At 36.8% G+C, this 17,177-nt stretch overlaps 1 pseudogene; it reads right to left on the bottom strand.

Moving 5' to 3' along the window:
• The window catches only part of LOC123554201 (transmembrane 9 superfamily member 2-like), a 58,687-nt pseudogene that overhangs the window by 34,042 nt on the left and 7,468 nt on the right, over nt 1-17,177 (bottom strand).

Raw genomic sequence — 17,177 nt, 5'->3', positions numbered from 1 at the left:
TGTTAAAATAATAAGAAAGTAGGTTATTAGGTCATATTCATGGTCACTGAAAGTCAGGTTTAAGATCGGTGTGCAAAACTCTACATGTCACCGAAATTTCAATGCTGTATCTTAAACAAAACCAGAAGGTAGGCCAAAGTCACAATCAGGGGACCCCTAATCACTTGGGGTTATCAGGTAATTATAATCAAACTGTCAAGAAATATGATCTGATAATTTTTGAAGTGTTTACTCCTATAAAACTCGTATAACAAGTGATCCCCAAGGACTGGGCCTCTTTCACCCAAGGGGCATAATTTGGACAATCTTGTTAGAGATCCACTAGACAATGCTACATACCAAATTCCAAAGGCCTAGGTCCTGAACTTTTAGACAAAAATATTTTAAAAATGTTTTCCTATATAAGTCTATGTTGAACAGGGCAGGACCTCTTTTCGCCGCCCCAGGAGCGTAATTTGAAAAACTTTGGTAGAGGAACACTATGCAATGCAACATACCAAATATCAAAAGCCTATACCTTGCAGTTTAACGCAAGAAGACTTTTAAAGGTTTTCCCTATATAGGTCTATGTAAAACTTAGGACCTCCGGGGCGGAGCTTCTTTTAACCCAAGGAGCACAATTTGAACAATCCTCATAGAGGACCATCAGATAATGTCACATGCTAAATATCAAGGCTCTAGGCCTTGCTGTTTTGGACAAGAAGATTTTTAAAGTTTTTTCTTTTTAGTTGCCATGACAGTTCAGCATGGAATTCTAATCTTTGAACAATTTTGAAAGGGGGCCACCCAAGGATCATTCCTGTGAAGTTTGGTGGAATTCTGCTCAGTGCTTTTTGAGAAGATTTTTTTAGAAAATGTAGACGGACACACGACACACAACAGACATTGGGCCGTCACAAAAGCTCACCATGAGCCTTTGGGTCAGGTGACCTAAAAAGAAATATCACACACTACCCTACCCATAGAGGCTGTACCAGCAAGTATCTTTAATTTAATAAACCTTGAAAATATAAGCGCTGAAATGTAAAAACTTACAAACAAGAGATCACACAGTGATCTTGGCGCCCACCATTGAGCCATTTTTGAATGTTCCAAATTTCAAGACTTTTTTTTGGATTTAACGTCGCACCGACATACGATAGGTCATATGGCGAGTTTCCGGCTTTAATGGTGGAGGAAGACCCCAAGTGCCCCTCCATGCATTATTTCATCATGAGCGGGGACCTGGGTAGAACCACCAACCTTCCCTAAGCCAGCTGGATGGCTTCCTCACATGAAGAATTCAGCGCCCCGAGTGAGGCTCGAACCCATATCAATGAGGGGCAAGTTATTTGAAGTCAGCGCCCTTAAACACTCGGCCACGCAGGCCCCTAAATTTCAAGACTAGCTCAAGGTCAAAATCAAGGTCAGATTTAATTTCGGTACACAACAGTGTGCATGTGGTCCATGCAGGTGGTCCAAATTTGAAAGCTGTAGCTTGAGAAATGTGAATGTAGGTCACTAGATCAATTTCAAGGTCAAAGTTCATTTTGGTATATAAAACTATGCATGTGCTTCAAATGTGGAGGCTGTAGCTTGAGAAATGTGAAAGTAGGTACTAGGTAAAAAACAATGTCAAATTTAAAGTCAGAACACAACACTATGCACGTGGTCCAGTTAGAAGCCTGTAGCTTCAGAAATGTGAAAGTGTGTCAATAGGTCAATTTCAAGATCAAAGTTCATTTCAGTACACAAAAATATGCACGTAGTCAAAATTTGAAGGCTGTAGCTTGAGAAATGAGAAAGTAGGTCACTAAGTCAAAATCAAGGTCAAATTTCATTTCGGAACACAAAACTATGCATGTGGTCCAAATCTGAAGCCTGTACCTTCAAAAATGTGAAAGTAGGTCACTAGATCAATGTCAAGGTCAAAGTTTTTTTCGGTGCACAAAACTTTGCATGTCGTCCAAATTTGAAGGATGTAGCTTGCGAAATGTGGAAGTAGGTCACTAGGTCAAAATCACGGTCAAATTTCATTTCTGAACACAAAATTATGCATGTGGTCCACATTTGAAGCCTGTATCTTCAAAAATGTGAAAGTACGTCACTAGGTCAATGTCAAGGTCAAAGTTTCTTCCAGTGCACAAAACTATGCATGTGGTCCAAATTTGAAGGCTGTAGCTACAGAAATGTAGAAGTAGGTCACTAGGTCACTAACTCATGTCAAGGTTCATCTTGCCACTCAAAGCTATACAATAACAAGAGCTGTCTCCATAGGATGACACATGCCCCCGATGGCACTTTGAATGAATAGTTATGGCCGATGTTAGAGTTTAGGACCTTTGACCAACGGACCTAGGTCTTACGCGCGACACGTCGTCTTACTGTGGTACACGTTCATGCCCAATAATTTTAAAATCCATGCATAAATGACAAAGATATGGACCGGACACGCCCATCATTGCACTATCATGAAATATGACCTTTAACGTCTAAGTGCGATTGCACTTTGAGCTACGGACCTGGGTCTTGCGCGCGACACGTCGTCTTACTGTGGTACACATTCATGTCAAGTTATTTGAAAATCCATCCATGGATGACAAAGATATGGACCGGACACAAATGCACTATCATGAAAAGTGACCTTTAACGTCTAAGTGTGACCTTGACCTTTGAGCAACGGACCTGGGTCATGCGCGCGAAACGTCGTCTTACTGTGGTACACATTCATGCCAAGTTATTTGAAAATCCATCCATGGATGACAAAGATATGGACCGGACACGAAAATTGCGGATAGACTGACAGACGGTTCAAACACTATATGCCTCCCTTCGGGGGCATAAAAATTATTATACATAAGGTCCTAATCTGAATGTTTTAGATTATTAACAAGAATATTTTAAAAGCTTTTCCCTATATAAACCATGTGACCCCCGGGACGGGGCCATATTTGACCCTAGGGGGATAATTTGAACACATTTGGTAGAGAATTACAAGATGATGCTACATTACAAATATCAAAGCCCTAGGGTTTGTGGTTTTGACAAGAAGATTTTCAAAGTTTTTCCCTATATAAGTCTACGTAAACCATGAGACCCCCAGGGCGGGACCATATTTGACCGTAGGGGAATAATTTGAACCATCTTAGCAGAAGACCATTAGATTATGTCACATACAAAATATCAAAGCCCTAGGCACTGTGGTTTTGGTCAAGAGGTTTTTCAAAGTTTTTCCCTATATAAGTCTATATAAACCATGTGACCCCCGGGGCGGGGCCACATTTGACCCCAGGGAAATACTTTGAATCTTCTTGATAGAGGACCACTAGATGATGCTACATACCAAATATCAAAGCCCTAGGCTCTGTGGTTTTGGACAAGAAGATTTTCAAAGTCTTTCCCTATATAAATCTATGTAAATTATAAAAATAAACAAAGGGCCCTTACTCACTCAGAAATTGTTGAACCAGTCTGATTTTAGGGGGACACAACTAGGGTATCAATTCATCATTCTGACAAAGTTTGGTCAAAATCCCCCTAGTAGTTTCTGAGGAGATACGATAACGAGAAACTGTTAACGGACGGAAGGACGGAAGGACGACGGACCGCGGACGCAGAGTGATTTGAATAGCCCACCATCTGATGATGATGGGCTTAAAATTAGAAACTATCACCTGGTGTTATCACATATAAAACAATTATCAAAATATCTAAAACAATGTCATAAAGTCTCTGAAATACAGTGTCTTACGATTTTTTAAATTTATCAAGTGATTTACTTTTGCGTAGTTCTAACGGCAGTTCATTCCACAATTGTGGACCAATAGTACAGAAACTTCTACCATTAAATGTTTTGCACTTGAATGGAACAACATGATGACATTCTGAATTTTTGACGATCTCAAACCGAGTCTACTAGGAACATACTCTGTAAGCAATTCTGTGAAATACATAGGTGCTCTGCCAATGTGACAGCAATACATTAAAGAAAGTTTCTTAAACTCAATCCTTGCTTTAACCGGTAACCAATATAAGTCATAAAATGCTTGTTTGGAACTGTCAAAATTCCTCGTCTTAAGGACAAGTTTTGCGCACATGTTTTGAATAGCTTACATCATACGCACAAAAGCAGTTCATGAGAAGAAGCCATTCCAAGGTATTTCTATTTGTAGATCTAGCGGCCTCTCAAAGGGGTCAAGTGCAACTGTATGAACAAAACTGAGAGAGGATTTTAAACTGATTCATAACCCAAATTCGATGAAGATCCATCAAGTGGCTCATAGTAAGAAGCTATATAAATGTATTTCTATTTTTAGCTGTAGTGGCCCCTTAACGAAGCCGAGTACTCTCATTTGAACAAATCTGAGTGAGGACTTTACATTGATGCTATAGACCAAGTCTGATGAAGATCAAGTCATTTAAAGGTACAGGTATTTCTATTTTTAGCTCTAGCAGCCTGCCTGCATTTGACAACTTACAACAGTGCTACAAAACAAGTTTGATGAAGATACATCAAGTGATTCATGAGAAGTCATTTACAGACACTTATATGTTTTGCTCTTGTGGGCCCTTAAAGGGGCCAAGTGTCCCCATTTCATCAAATTTGAAAGAGGACCTTACAATGATAATACAGACCAAGTTTCAAGATCAATCAAGCAGTTCATGTGGAGAAGTTGTTTAAGTTTTCCTGTTTTAAGCTCTAGTGGACAATAAAAGAAGCCAAATGCGCCGATTTGCACAAAATTGATAGGAGACCTTGTCAGGATGCTACAGACCAAGTTTGGTGTAATTCTGACCAGTAGTTTCAGAGACGAAGATGTTTACGTGAAATACTGATGTTAAAAAGAGTTTAACTAGTAGAACATTACACTGAACTTGTCTAATGCTGTCCTGGTAAACATAGTTACATTCATCAATTACCTTTTTGGGTTCAGACGAGCCGAGACGATTCTGCCTGCACTTGTGTTCGTTAAGTCTGTTTTTCCTCCAAGTTCATATGGTTGATAAATTATAATGAAATCGATATGAGTTATAAAATAATGTGTATCAGCTTCTTTGAGTCTCGACTGAAAAATAAAATTATGTTTTGTATTAGGTTTCATGTCAGAGTGAGACCAATCAATTAAAATCATGGCATATTGAGAACATAATATAATGAAGGGATAAACCAAATATGAGCTGATTCAATTGTAAACTGATGGCTGATCCGCTGCATTTATAAGACTTTCTCTAAGTTAATATAAATCATTTTACTCTTTAATATTACTGACATTTTTATGTCAAAAATCATGTTTTCTATATCAAATTGTGTCTTTTGTGTAAAAATAAGTCTCTATTTAAAGTCATGTCTTTTATGTCTACTATCTCAATATTTAATATTAAAATCATATCTTCTTAAAATCTTATCTTCTTTGTCATAATCATGTTGCTCATGTCAAAATCATGTCATAATGTCAAAATTAGGTATTTCATGTCAAAATCATGTCTTCTACTATGCCAAACAAACTGCACACGAGAGCACACATACATTTTAGAAGTTCAAGCCTAGAAAGTTTGTAAAGCTTACATAAAAACTAGACATGTGTCCATAGGCCATTAGTGCCAACACTTCCTCTCACACTACATGGTTTCATGACCATAGGAGAAATCCTTTTTAAGACATATGCAACACAAATTTTTTAAGCGCGTAATGTGTAATTTTCACTAAGTAAAGGCCCATAACTCTGGTCTGGCTGTGTGAAATCCGAAACAGAACAGCAGATGCACAAATTTACATGCTATATAACAATCCCCTAATGTTTTTTTATTATTCTAGAATTAATATTTTTTAGATAAATGAGAAACAAAATTTTTATGCCCTTAATGCATATTTTTTACTAAGCCAAGGGCTGTAACTCTGGTCTTGCTGAGTGAAATTTAAAACAAAGCTCAGGTGCACAAACTCACATGCTGACTAATAGTCCTATATGGTTTCACAACTCTATGTCAACTATTTTTATGATATATACAACACTAATTTTTAAGCACTTTATGTGTACTTTTCACTAAGTCAAGGACCATAACTCTCATCTGGCTAAGTGAAATCCCAAACAGAATACAAGGTGTACAGCTTCAAATGCTATATAACATTCCTTTCATGTTGAAAGACTCTATGCCAAATACTTTTTGAGATGTGATACAAAAACTTTAATGCCCTTTTAGGCATATCATTGACTAAGTCGAGGGCCATAAATCTGGTCTGGACAGACAGATGTATGGACAAAGGCAAATCTAAGTGTGCCCCAACACAAAACTTGAACCATCACTGGCTTTCAAGTCTAAAACACAAGGTAAAGCAACGTAACCTGTATTATGCTCCCTGAATAAATTAAATTAACCAGAGAAATGTTTAAGGAAACAACATTAATACAAGGAACTTACACTCATTGCGCAAGCATCTTGTTTCCTCATTTCCTTAGTAACATAACATCCAACTGGGAACGAGCGAGAACAATACTGAACACCATCTTCAACTAAATAACACCAGGTAACCGGCATGTTGTCAAGAATCCTGAAAGTTACACAAATACTGATTACCGTTAGGCATGTGCAAAAAAATATCTATATTATAAATCATTATATTTTACCATCTACCGTTATAATGACAAGAGCTGTCGGAGGGACAAATTTCTCCTCTATTCAAAAATGTTTACCAAGATTATCATTATTATAAGTGTGAGAAATATAAATAAAAAATATCTGGGGAGGTGATGGGAGTGAGAGAGGGAAGGGTGTAAAGGATGTGGGAGAAGGAATAGGTGCGGGGATAAGAGGTCCGAGTTTAAGAAACAATGGAAGACATTAAAAAGTGTGAGAAATATAAAACAAGAGGACTATGGTTGCCCTATATCACTCACCAGAGTTTCACATCTCGAACAAGTACAACAAGAAATAGTTCTGCCAGACTGTTTTGACACATATAGGGAAAGGTAACAACACGCGATGGCAGCCATGTTTCTTGATGAAATTATTATTTTAAAAAACTTCATGCTTGGTCACCCACAGACCATTTGTGTGAAATTATTTCAAAAGCTGACAAGTCGTTCAGGAGGAGAAAATTTGGTTGTGGACCATCCAAGTAATATCCATGCCAAGTTTCAACTTCCATCAAATAGTTTTATTTGAAAAATGTCTTGATGAACAGACAAAAGTTGGACAGACAAACAGGGAGTGATCACAATAGCTCACACAAAGCACTTCATTCTCAGGTGAGCTAAAAAAAGCAAGCGCTGTCAGAGGAGACAGGACGTATTACTATTTGCTTGATTGTAAAATAGGGCATATATCTGAGGAAACCAGAGCCATCATCGACCTGGACCATCACCTTATCCTTAAACTGTTTCAGGTGAGCTAATTGTTTAGTACATACCAGTTTTGTTGATAATTTAATTCAATACTTTTTCTCATAAAGTTCAGCTTCTCTATGCTTGTGTTGTTGCCTGGAAAGTATTTCTTTTCACAAAGCTTCTTGCAGGATACATCTTCTTTAAACTTTAGCTGAAATATCATTATAAGTTAATCTATAACAATGGCTTTGTAAACATACAAATATATCTTTTATGTCAATTTGTGGAGAAAGGCCTCACTAAGTCCAATTTAATTATTGATATTTTTTGCAAAATACCCAGGCCTACTAAATAACTAAATAACTAGAAATGTGCCCATGGAACACAGATGCCGCCACTACATGACATTAAAATGATAATTTTTCCTAGGTCAGGGGCCATAACTCCTACAATACTGAATGAATCCGGACCCGAAACCCCAGGTGCATAATTGCACATGCTAACCAACATTCCTATACTTTTGGAGCTACGCACGACACAACATTAAAATGACCAAGTTTTAACTAAGTCAGGGGCCATAACTCCTACATGACTGAATGAATCCGGACGCGAAACCCCATGTGCACAACTGCACATGTTGACCAACATTCCTGTAAACTTTGGTGACTCTAGGTCAAATGCTTTTGGAGCTACGCACGACACATTAAAATGACCAATTTTTAACTTAGTCAGGGGCCATAACAACTAAATGAATCCGGACGCGAAATTCCAGGTGCACAACTGCACATGCGGACCAACATTCCTGTAAACTTTGGTGACTCTAAGTCAAATACTTTTGGAGCTACGCACGACACAACATTAAAATGACCAAGTTTTAACTAAGTCAGGGACCATAACTCCTACACGACTGAATGAATCCGGACGCGAAACCCCAGGTGCACAACTGCACATGTTGACCAACATTCCCGTAAACTTTGGTGACACTAGGTCAAATGCTTTTGGAGCTACGCACGACATTAAAATGACCAATTTTAACTAAGTCAGGGGCCATAACAACTAAATGAATCCGGAAGCGAAATCCCAGGTGCACAACTGCACATGCTGTCCAACATTCCTGTAAACTTTGGTGACTCTATGTCAAATACTATTGGAGCTTCGCACCACAAAGCATTAAAATGACCAATTTTTAACTAAGTCAGGGGCCATAACAACTAAATGAATCCGAACGCAAAACCCCAGATGCACAACTACAACTACACATGCTGATTAACATTCCAGAAAAGGAAACTTTTGTGACTCTACATCAAATACTTTTGGAGCTAGGCGCGACACAACACTGTAATGACCAATTTAATATTTTACAAAGTCAGGGGCCATAACACCTACTGACTGAATGAATCCAGACGCGAAACCCCAGATGCACAACTACACATGCTGATCAATATTCTTGTAAAGTTTTGTGACTCTACGTCAAATACTTTTGGAGCTAGCTGCGATACAACATTTTCGGAAGGCCGGACGGACGAACGGACAAGGGCAAATCTATATGCCCCCCACCCCCAAAGTGGTGCCATAAAACATTGTACAGAAAAGAGTAAACCGTAGCAACACTTTGAAATAATGGAGAAAATCAATATTCTTCCTGTTTTTAAGGTTTAGCAGTATATAACAAAACAACAGATTTTTTTAAGCGAATGAACAGCATCTTGACACACAACTTATCTGTCCAATACATGTTTTACTGTTCGGTCCCAAGCAGTTTGATACTTATTCTAAATGAGTTGTCCCCCTTTAAATAAGAATGCCATTAGTAAAGAAATAAATGTAAACAATTGTCAAAACGATGTTTTACCTAGTTATCACGTCATGTACCCGGATAATCCTAACTCTGTTCAGCGACCCTAACTCAGTGCCAACATGGCTGACAGAAAGACGATGTATGTAGTTAATTTCCTTGTCTTTTTTCGTTTTTTTTATGTGAGTATGCAATGTTAGCGTAAAACTTTTGATAGTCATAATATCCTGTATTGATAACATGTTTTGTGTACTAAATATTTCAATCGAAATGTCACATTATGTGGCTGGAATTCATTAAAATGTACTCAAAAAGTCTTCAAAATGAACATGTTTTATGTTTCTAACTGTTTAAAGTACCAGAAATTGCAGTAAGACCTTACTTATTAAATGTATTAGTTCCATAAATATCTCTTTGACAATGTTTAACAGTATCAAAGTTTGAAATCGATTTTTATAGCTTAAAAATTGTATTGATTATGATGTGGGTTTAAATTTGCGGATAATTCCTAACTGGTATAGGAAACAGTGCTGGATAAATACGAACTTAGAATGGATAAACACCTAACCAAACGAAAACTGCTGTTCGTCTGTGCTTTTTTATAGACTGCTGATGCTCGAAGTTCTTTGATCTACCCGCCCCTTCAGGGATGTGGGATTCCTATGTCCAACTTATCCGACTCGTGATTTTTTGCCTGCGGACAAGTGCATTTTTCATTCTGTGTGTCCGCGGACAAGCATACTTTTTCAGGTATAAAATGAGAAAACATAAAACCATTTAGATTGTGTCTTGCTTCAAGTGTATGGAGGTGATAAAGATAATGATTTCTTTGACTAGGTCTCGCGCACACTGTAACTCGGTGACTATGATAAAATATCAGAGAAGATTTAGATACAAGATTTATTTAACGTCGGAAAGGCATAAACATATAACACTAGCTTAAAGCTATTTTCCGACAAACACATGTAAATAAGCTCAACATAAGTAAAACAGCTGTAATAAAATGCAAATATGTTAAAGCACATTAAAGCAAATAAAGCATCTGGCTCTAAGTAGATAAGAAACAAATCACAAATTATCACATACATGTTACAGCGCATTAAAACAAAATAGCACATATGTACTAGCAAATAAAACGAAAAAGTAATTTACCACATACAGTTTTAGCACATTTAAAGCAACATAAAAAAATAACTGACACTACACAAAAATAAGAAGAGTCACATTTTACAACATGCATTTAAAAAAACATAAAAGAAGAAACCATATACATGCTAAAAGGAACATAAGAACTACTTTAAGTAACTGAAAAAAAATATTTGCATCATCAGCATATAGCATTCTGTAACTAAAACTAAAACAAAGGAAAACAAGGGTTACACACAGAGAACTAAAAGGATATTTAAAGACATCAGAAACGTAAACAACTTATAAAAAGTATTATGACAAGTTTGTAAGTCGAATTCCAACTGCTGAGACAATAAGTCACTGTCAAAGGAAATATTTGACCCAGTAGTCAGCCAAATTAAAATCAAAAGCACACAGAGATCGCAAGTATGACTAAACAAGTCGGAACGTTTTAAGGTCTTTCTCTGAATTCATCTGGCTTTGCACCATTGCGTGGGCAGTGTTTCGGGAATGACCTCAAAAGATCCCGAACACTGCTTACGCGATTTCAGACTTTTATAAACGTTAAAAGGCAAATATTTCAACAGCTTATATTTTACCAAGGTTACTGTGATATGCTTTTCTTTTCATTGTCCTAAATAAAGAACTCGATCTCCAGTCTATTTGCGCTTTCATGAAGGTTTAATATTACAAATCAGAGCAAGTGAAATTTGACTATGGACAAGTGGATTTTAAGTGTCCGTGGACAAGTGAAAAATGTAAGAATACCCACTCCCCTGTCCCGTCAGTCCATGCATCACTCCCCCACCCACCACACCACACACACACGCACACACACTTTTCTTCCCTATTTATCGTCTGAAAAAATATCATATTTAATAATTAATCATAAATCTAATCCCATTTAAACAATTTATCAAAATATTCCATTAGCACCTCTATAAAAATCTCTTACACTAAACGATATACAAGATTTGAAACAAACACAATTCTTCTGAAACAGTGTGTGTGTGTGCGTGTGCGTGTGCGTGTGCGGGTGTGGGTGTGGGTGTGGGTGTGTGTGTGTGTGTGTGAGAGAGAGAGAGGGAGAGAGGGTTGGGAACTACAGAACTTCGAACATCGGTGGTATTAAATAATTTCTTATGTAAATATAATAATTTTGACTTTTATACTGAGTTGTTTTTTAGGGTGTATCCAGATTTTTCCGAACATTGCTATTTGCATAATATTAAAATTATGAAAAAATATTTGACTGTAGTGGGCATACATATAACATCTTAAAATTAATGACAAAGTTTGAAGACAATACCGCTTATAAAGTAATGTTTACAATAATCAGACCATGTATATGTCAACTCATTCATTTCTATAGAATACTAGTCAGTTAGGTGTTTATCCGTCATACAATTTCGTGTAAGTTAGGTTTTTATCCATTCGTCATGTAAACTGAGTTCGGTTTTTATCAAATCAAAGTTAGGTTTTTATCCCTTTTCTCGCTGTCAGTACATTTGAACATGTATTGTGTCAACATGTAGTGGGTTAAGAACATAGTGTAAAGGGGCATATAAAGCAGTATATCTTTGCTTTCAAACAACAAAATTGTCGAGGCATCAAAAGCATAGAAGTATTTTTAAAGATTTTTTGTAAAAGTTTTCATTGAAAAAGTTGTCTTGTTCGTCGTTTTTCCACCTGAATACACAAAGGTTGATATATCTAACATGTTACATTTTGAAATAAATAAACACTTGATCAATGGAGATAGATATAACAACAGAAACACTCCTTTATACATCGTAATTACACAGAAAACCAAGTTGTATCGGCTTTACATCCGCCATGTTGGCACTGAGTTAGGGTCGCTGAACAGAGTTAAGATTATCCGGGTACATGGCGTGGTTATGTAAAGTTTAAACACTCGCACGATGTTGCAAATGCATCAAAACGAAGACATGTAACAGCTTTTTAAAAATAGTGTTTTTAAAAGGTTCTGGACTGTCCAGAGGTGTGGCCCCTTCATGTAGTCCCTTTCCGGAATTCAATACATATATGAATAAATAGACAATGGTTTTGTACAATAATATAAATGTTTTATATGCTGTTATATTTTAGTGTAAAACAATGTTTTCTTTCTATAATTTGATGACGTTCGAACTTTTTTCTCCGAAATATGGACCTATACCTTAAACCAATATCTAACACTTACTTTCACTCTATTTACATTTTTTCAATGTCATATACATATTTTTACGCATTCTGTGTCAAACTTGGTTGAAATGAACAAAACACATTTAACGAGTTAATGAGAAATGAAAGAGGAATGTCTGTCTTCCCTAACAGATTCAACAAAATACGACTATAATTAAATAAAAAGTTCTTAAACGTTTTTCCCTTACAGATTGACTCGAGGAATAATGTCTGCCCAAAAAGATAGGTCAGTAATGGGATCTCAGAAACTTCAGTCTAAAGGTCCTTATTTTTGATCAGTGGACAAGGAAAGATGTTCTGCAGGCGTGTAATATATTTTAATAATTCATCTTTACAATCATGTTACAATGTACCTGTGGAGAAAATATTTGTAAGGATTCTCTTTAACATTATGCTTTATAAATATCTGAAAAACTATAAAAACATTTTATTAAAATATAGTCCTAAAACAAGCGACACTAACAGAAACCAAAATGACATTGAGTTACAAGTTTAGTTTCAACGGCAACTGTTTACCTTGTAAGGAGATGGTCTAATTCTTTCTCCAAACACTACTTGACCAAGATTCATTACTGGGTCTTTTTCTTCCTTGTCATTCTGACAGACATCAAATCTGTAAAGAGAGATACAGATATAAAGAAAATATTCCAAACATATAGGCACTCTAAATAGCCTTCAAAGAGCTAGCAGGTGTAATACAAAACTTAATATTAACCTTTTTATTAAAACATAAGATTTTCTTATAAAGATGGTAACTTTATGGAAAAACTTTTTATCAAAATTATGATCAAATATTATTAGCAAAAACTTGATGTGTGTCTACAGGTCACTTATACACCCCGCCCCCACCCACACTCACTCCTGCCACTGCATGCATACTTTTTACTATGTCAAGGGCCATAATTCTGGTCTGGCTGTGTGAAATCCAAATTAAATCACCAGGTGCACAACTTCACATGCTGAATAACAATCCTTTGAGATATGCATGACACAATTTCAAGGACGGACAAGGGCAAATCTAAGTGACACACACAAAATAATATGGGGGCGGGGGGCACAAAAATTCTGTCTCATCACATTTAGTTTACTAATGAAGCCCACTGTAAAGGAGGTAATCCAAAACACTTTGATGCGGACGACTGACCCAGTCTGCACTATCTTAGCTTGAATGATGCCTGAAACTTTCCTCCCTCCTCCTCCCTTTCTCCCTTGCTGCGAGTTGGATGTAAACTGAAAGAGCGGATGAGTACACTGGAAAGTGTGATGAACTGACTAATGGACAATCTGACTGACAGACAGTTTAAACACAATATATGCCTCCAGGGTTTTTGACACATGGGACATAAATAAAAAAATCTGTTCAAATTTTTTACAATAATAATTTCAGCTTTAGTATATAAAGTGATAACCATTCCTTTTTCTAACATTCAAGGATCAACATGAAAGGCTAGCTACTGCTATCTTCATAATTTGACATGCTTGAGTAAAAATAACATCAGCAATTGCCTTAACACAAACTAATTACACAAGAAGTTACCTGTCATACTCATAGGGTATAAAGGATTTAAGTGAGTCAGCCGGTTGACAAACACTGGTACCTCATTCTGAAACAGAAATATAGCAATGTTTACACATATTCATGTAATTATTAAATATACTTTATAAAACAAGAGGAAGAGACCGTGATGTGGGAGGAACCTATTCAACTCCACCTCCATTTTACTAATTAATATTGTAAAAAAAGAGAGCCATTATGGCCCAATATTGCTCACATGAGTTTCACAGCTTGCTTGAACAGTTTTTATAACTCTTTACACAAGAAATCTTATTTTGGACAGGAAGATTTTAAATTTCTACAAAATAAGTATGGGTGTGTAATGATATTGTGTGTCTGAGTGTTGAGGGGAGGGGGTTTGGGAGGAGGATGAGACAGGATACTAAGGCATAATATAAAGCAATAGCATGTTTTTCGTTTTCTTTTTTTGCATTTGGGTGGAGGGAAGTGATGTCATCGTGATGGCGGTGGTAATGTGGGGTGATGAGGGGTGAGGGGCAATGAGGGTTGGGGGAGTGTAATGTGGGTATGGGGGATGATCTGAAAGTACCAAGAAACATAACAAGGTTGAAGTAAAAAAAAAGTGCTGGGACTGGATGGGTGTGGAGTAATGTGGGTGGCAGCTTGAAGGAAACTGGTAGAGGGTTACCAAAGGTACACCTGTGTGAAACTATTTTAAATTAAGGCCAACAGGTTCAGAAGAGATTTTTCAAGTTTTTGAAACAGGGATATTGGGATTACTGACCCATTTCCCAGGCAGCCATAGTGTTTACCAAAGTAAAAAAAGTGCTGGGACTGGATGGGTGTGGAGTAATGTGGGTGGCAGCTTGAAGGAAACTGGTAGAGGGTTACCAAAGGAACACCTGTGTGAAACTATTTTAAATTAAGGCCAGCAGTTTCAGAAGAGATTTTTCAAGTTTTTGAAACAGGGATATTGGGATTACTGACCCATTTCCCAGGCAGCCGTAGTGTTTACCAAAACAGAGGAAACTGGTAGAGGGTCACCCAGTGAACGTACAAATTATTTTGGAACTGGACCAGCGGAGCGGTTTCAAAGGAGAAGTTTTTAAAGTTTTCAATGAAGCATAGAGAAAACTAGCCCGCCTCCTGGTGGCCATATTTTCAATGAGACTGAATGATAGGAAGGGATTTGTAAGAAGGCCATCCAAGGGACATCACTGTAAAATTGTCTCCAAAGAGAGCCAGAGTTTCTGAGAAGAAGATTTTAAAAGCTTTTCCTTTTGGTTGCTATGGCAACCAGAATTCTACAGGAATTACTATCTGAAAAGGGATATTCCTGCGAAGTTTGGTTGAAAGTGGCATAGTGGTTTAGGAAGAGATATTCTTTAAAGAAATTCTTGATGACAGATGACCGGTATTCAAAGATCCCCAAAGCCCTCCAGACTACCTTGTGCTTAGCTGAGCTAGAAATATGATAATGATTTAAGATTTTCCAAATTACACTGCTTGTCGATATGAATGTATTTGTCATTTACGTTGAACTAACCACATCCTACATGTGTACATCAAATAGTGTTAGTTTACCTCAAGACACTGTCAAACTACTGACTGATGAGAGGTACATGTATATGCCAAACCTCACATTTTTTTCACAATAAGGAGATAAGTCACCTCTTTCAACACTAGCACTTATTCTCATTCTCATTTCAAAGTCAATTTCATACCCTTTTCTAAAGCAAGTGGGCCCTAATGGCCCTCAAATGTTCCCCTGAGTTTCATAGGTGGCTTGAAGAATTTTTGGTAGAGGGCCAACTAAGGAGCATTTGTGTGAAATCATTTTCAAACCAGGCTAGCTATTTCAGAGGAGATTTTCAATTTAAGTATTCCATATATAGACGAAATTAGCCCCTCACCATGTTGGTCGTGTTTGTAAAACAAATCAAAATAATCTCAAAGAATCTGGCAGTATATTATGAAAGGTACAATTTGCAGTAAAATTATTTTGAAATCAGAAAGCACTTCCTGAGGAGAAGATATTCAAGGCACTGGCCTCCAGATTGTACCACAACAAAAAGGAGAAAATTTTTAGATATTAGGAAATAAATGCTAAATTATTTAGGCTCTGAAAGTTAATTACTGATAGACTATATGTTATGGAAACACATGAGAATCAGTTGTGTTTACTATTTTTTTACATTGAAAAATGAAAAGCGTTTTTACTTGAGGCAAACTGCCTTAATTGCACGTTACACATTGTAAATATATTTATCAATTGATAAATGTGTATTCCTCTGTGATGTATTGGAAAACATTTATTGCAGTGGCGATTTCAGACTAGGGCATCTTTTTTTTACTTGATTTGGCATTTTTAAGATAGTGTAGAAACAAAAACTCATATTCTAATGTTCAAAATATGGCCAAACTTCAATTTCAAAGAAAGATCATTTTTAGCCAAAATCTGGAGGTCCGTGCCTTTAAGTTTCTACATAGCCATACAGAGAAAACCAGATTTGCCTCCTGGCAGCCATGCAGAGGTTTCTGAGAAGATTATTTTAATCTATTGCTATTGCATGGATGACCCATACTTGAAGAAATCAATAACAGGACCACCTAGGAACATTCTTGTGAAGTTTGATTGAATCTGGCTTAAAGAAATTGCAGATGATGGACATACTATGGACAGACAACAGTATTGAAATTCACACCGGTATTACAATCTTGATCTAAGTCCATAAAAATTGATGTCAGCCAGGCAATTCAGGCTGTCTCCTGCTAAATCGTTAGCTAAGCTAGAAAAGAAAAGCAATTATTTTGCGACAGCCAATGTTGTCCAATATGTTAATCTTAACCATCCTAAATGATAGTCACTTAGTTGCACTATTCATTTGATGGTATCTAAGGATCTTCTCTAGACATTTGGTATAAAGTCCATTCAGAAAAGAGCTAACAATGCAACAGACTGAAGATAACTGTTAAGGTGGTAACTACCAGTGACACTGCCATTTGCCACTTCAGAAATAGCGCGCCATTAGAAATTAAATTTAACTACTTCACTGATTTAAACTACATGTATATCAATGGTCCCATGTTTTATATCTAACATATTTAACTGGCTTCAGCCTAGAAAAAATATTATCAAACATTTTTTTAAGTTCCTTACATCAGGAGGATCTTAACCTTTTGACCTTATTTCTGACCCGAGTTTGGGGAGAATCCATTAACCAGCTCA

The sequence above is a fragment of the Mercenaria mercenaria genome, chromosome 7 (genome assembly GCF_021730395.1).
Source record: "Mercenaria mercenaria strain notata chromosome 7, MADL_Memer_1, whole genome shotgun sequence".
In the NCBI taxonomy this organism is placed as follows: domain Eukaryota; kingdom Metazoa; phylum Mollusca; class Bivalvia; order Venerida; family Veneridae; genus Mercenaria; species Mercenaria mercenaria.
Note: the sequence above shows the minus strand (reverse complement) of the source record. Positions and strands in the feature narration are given on the sequence as shown.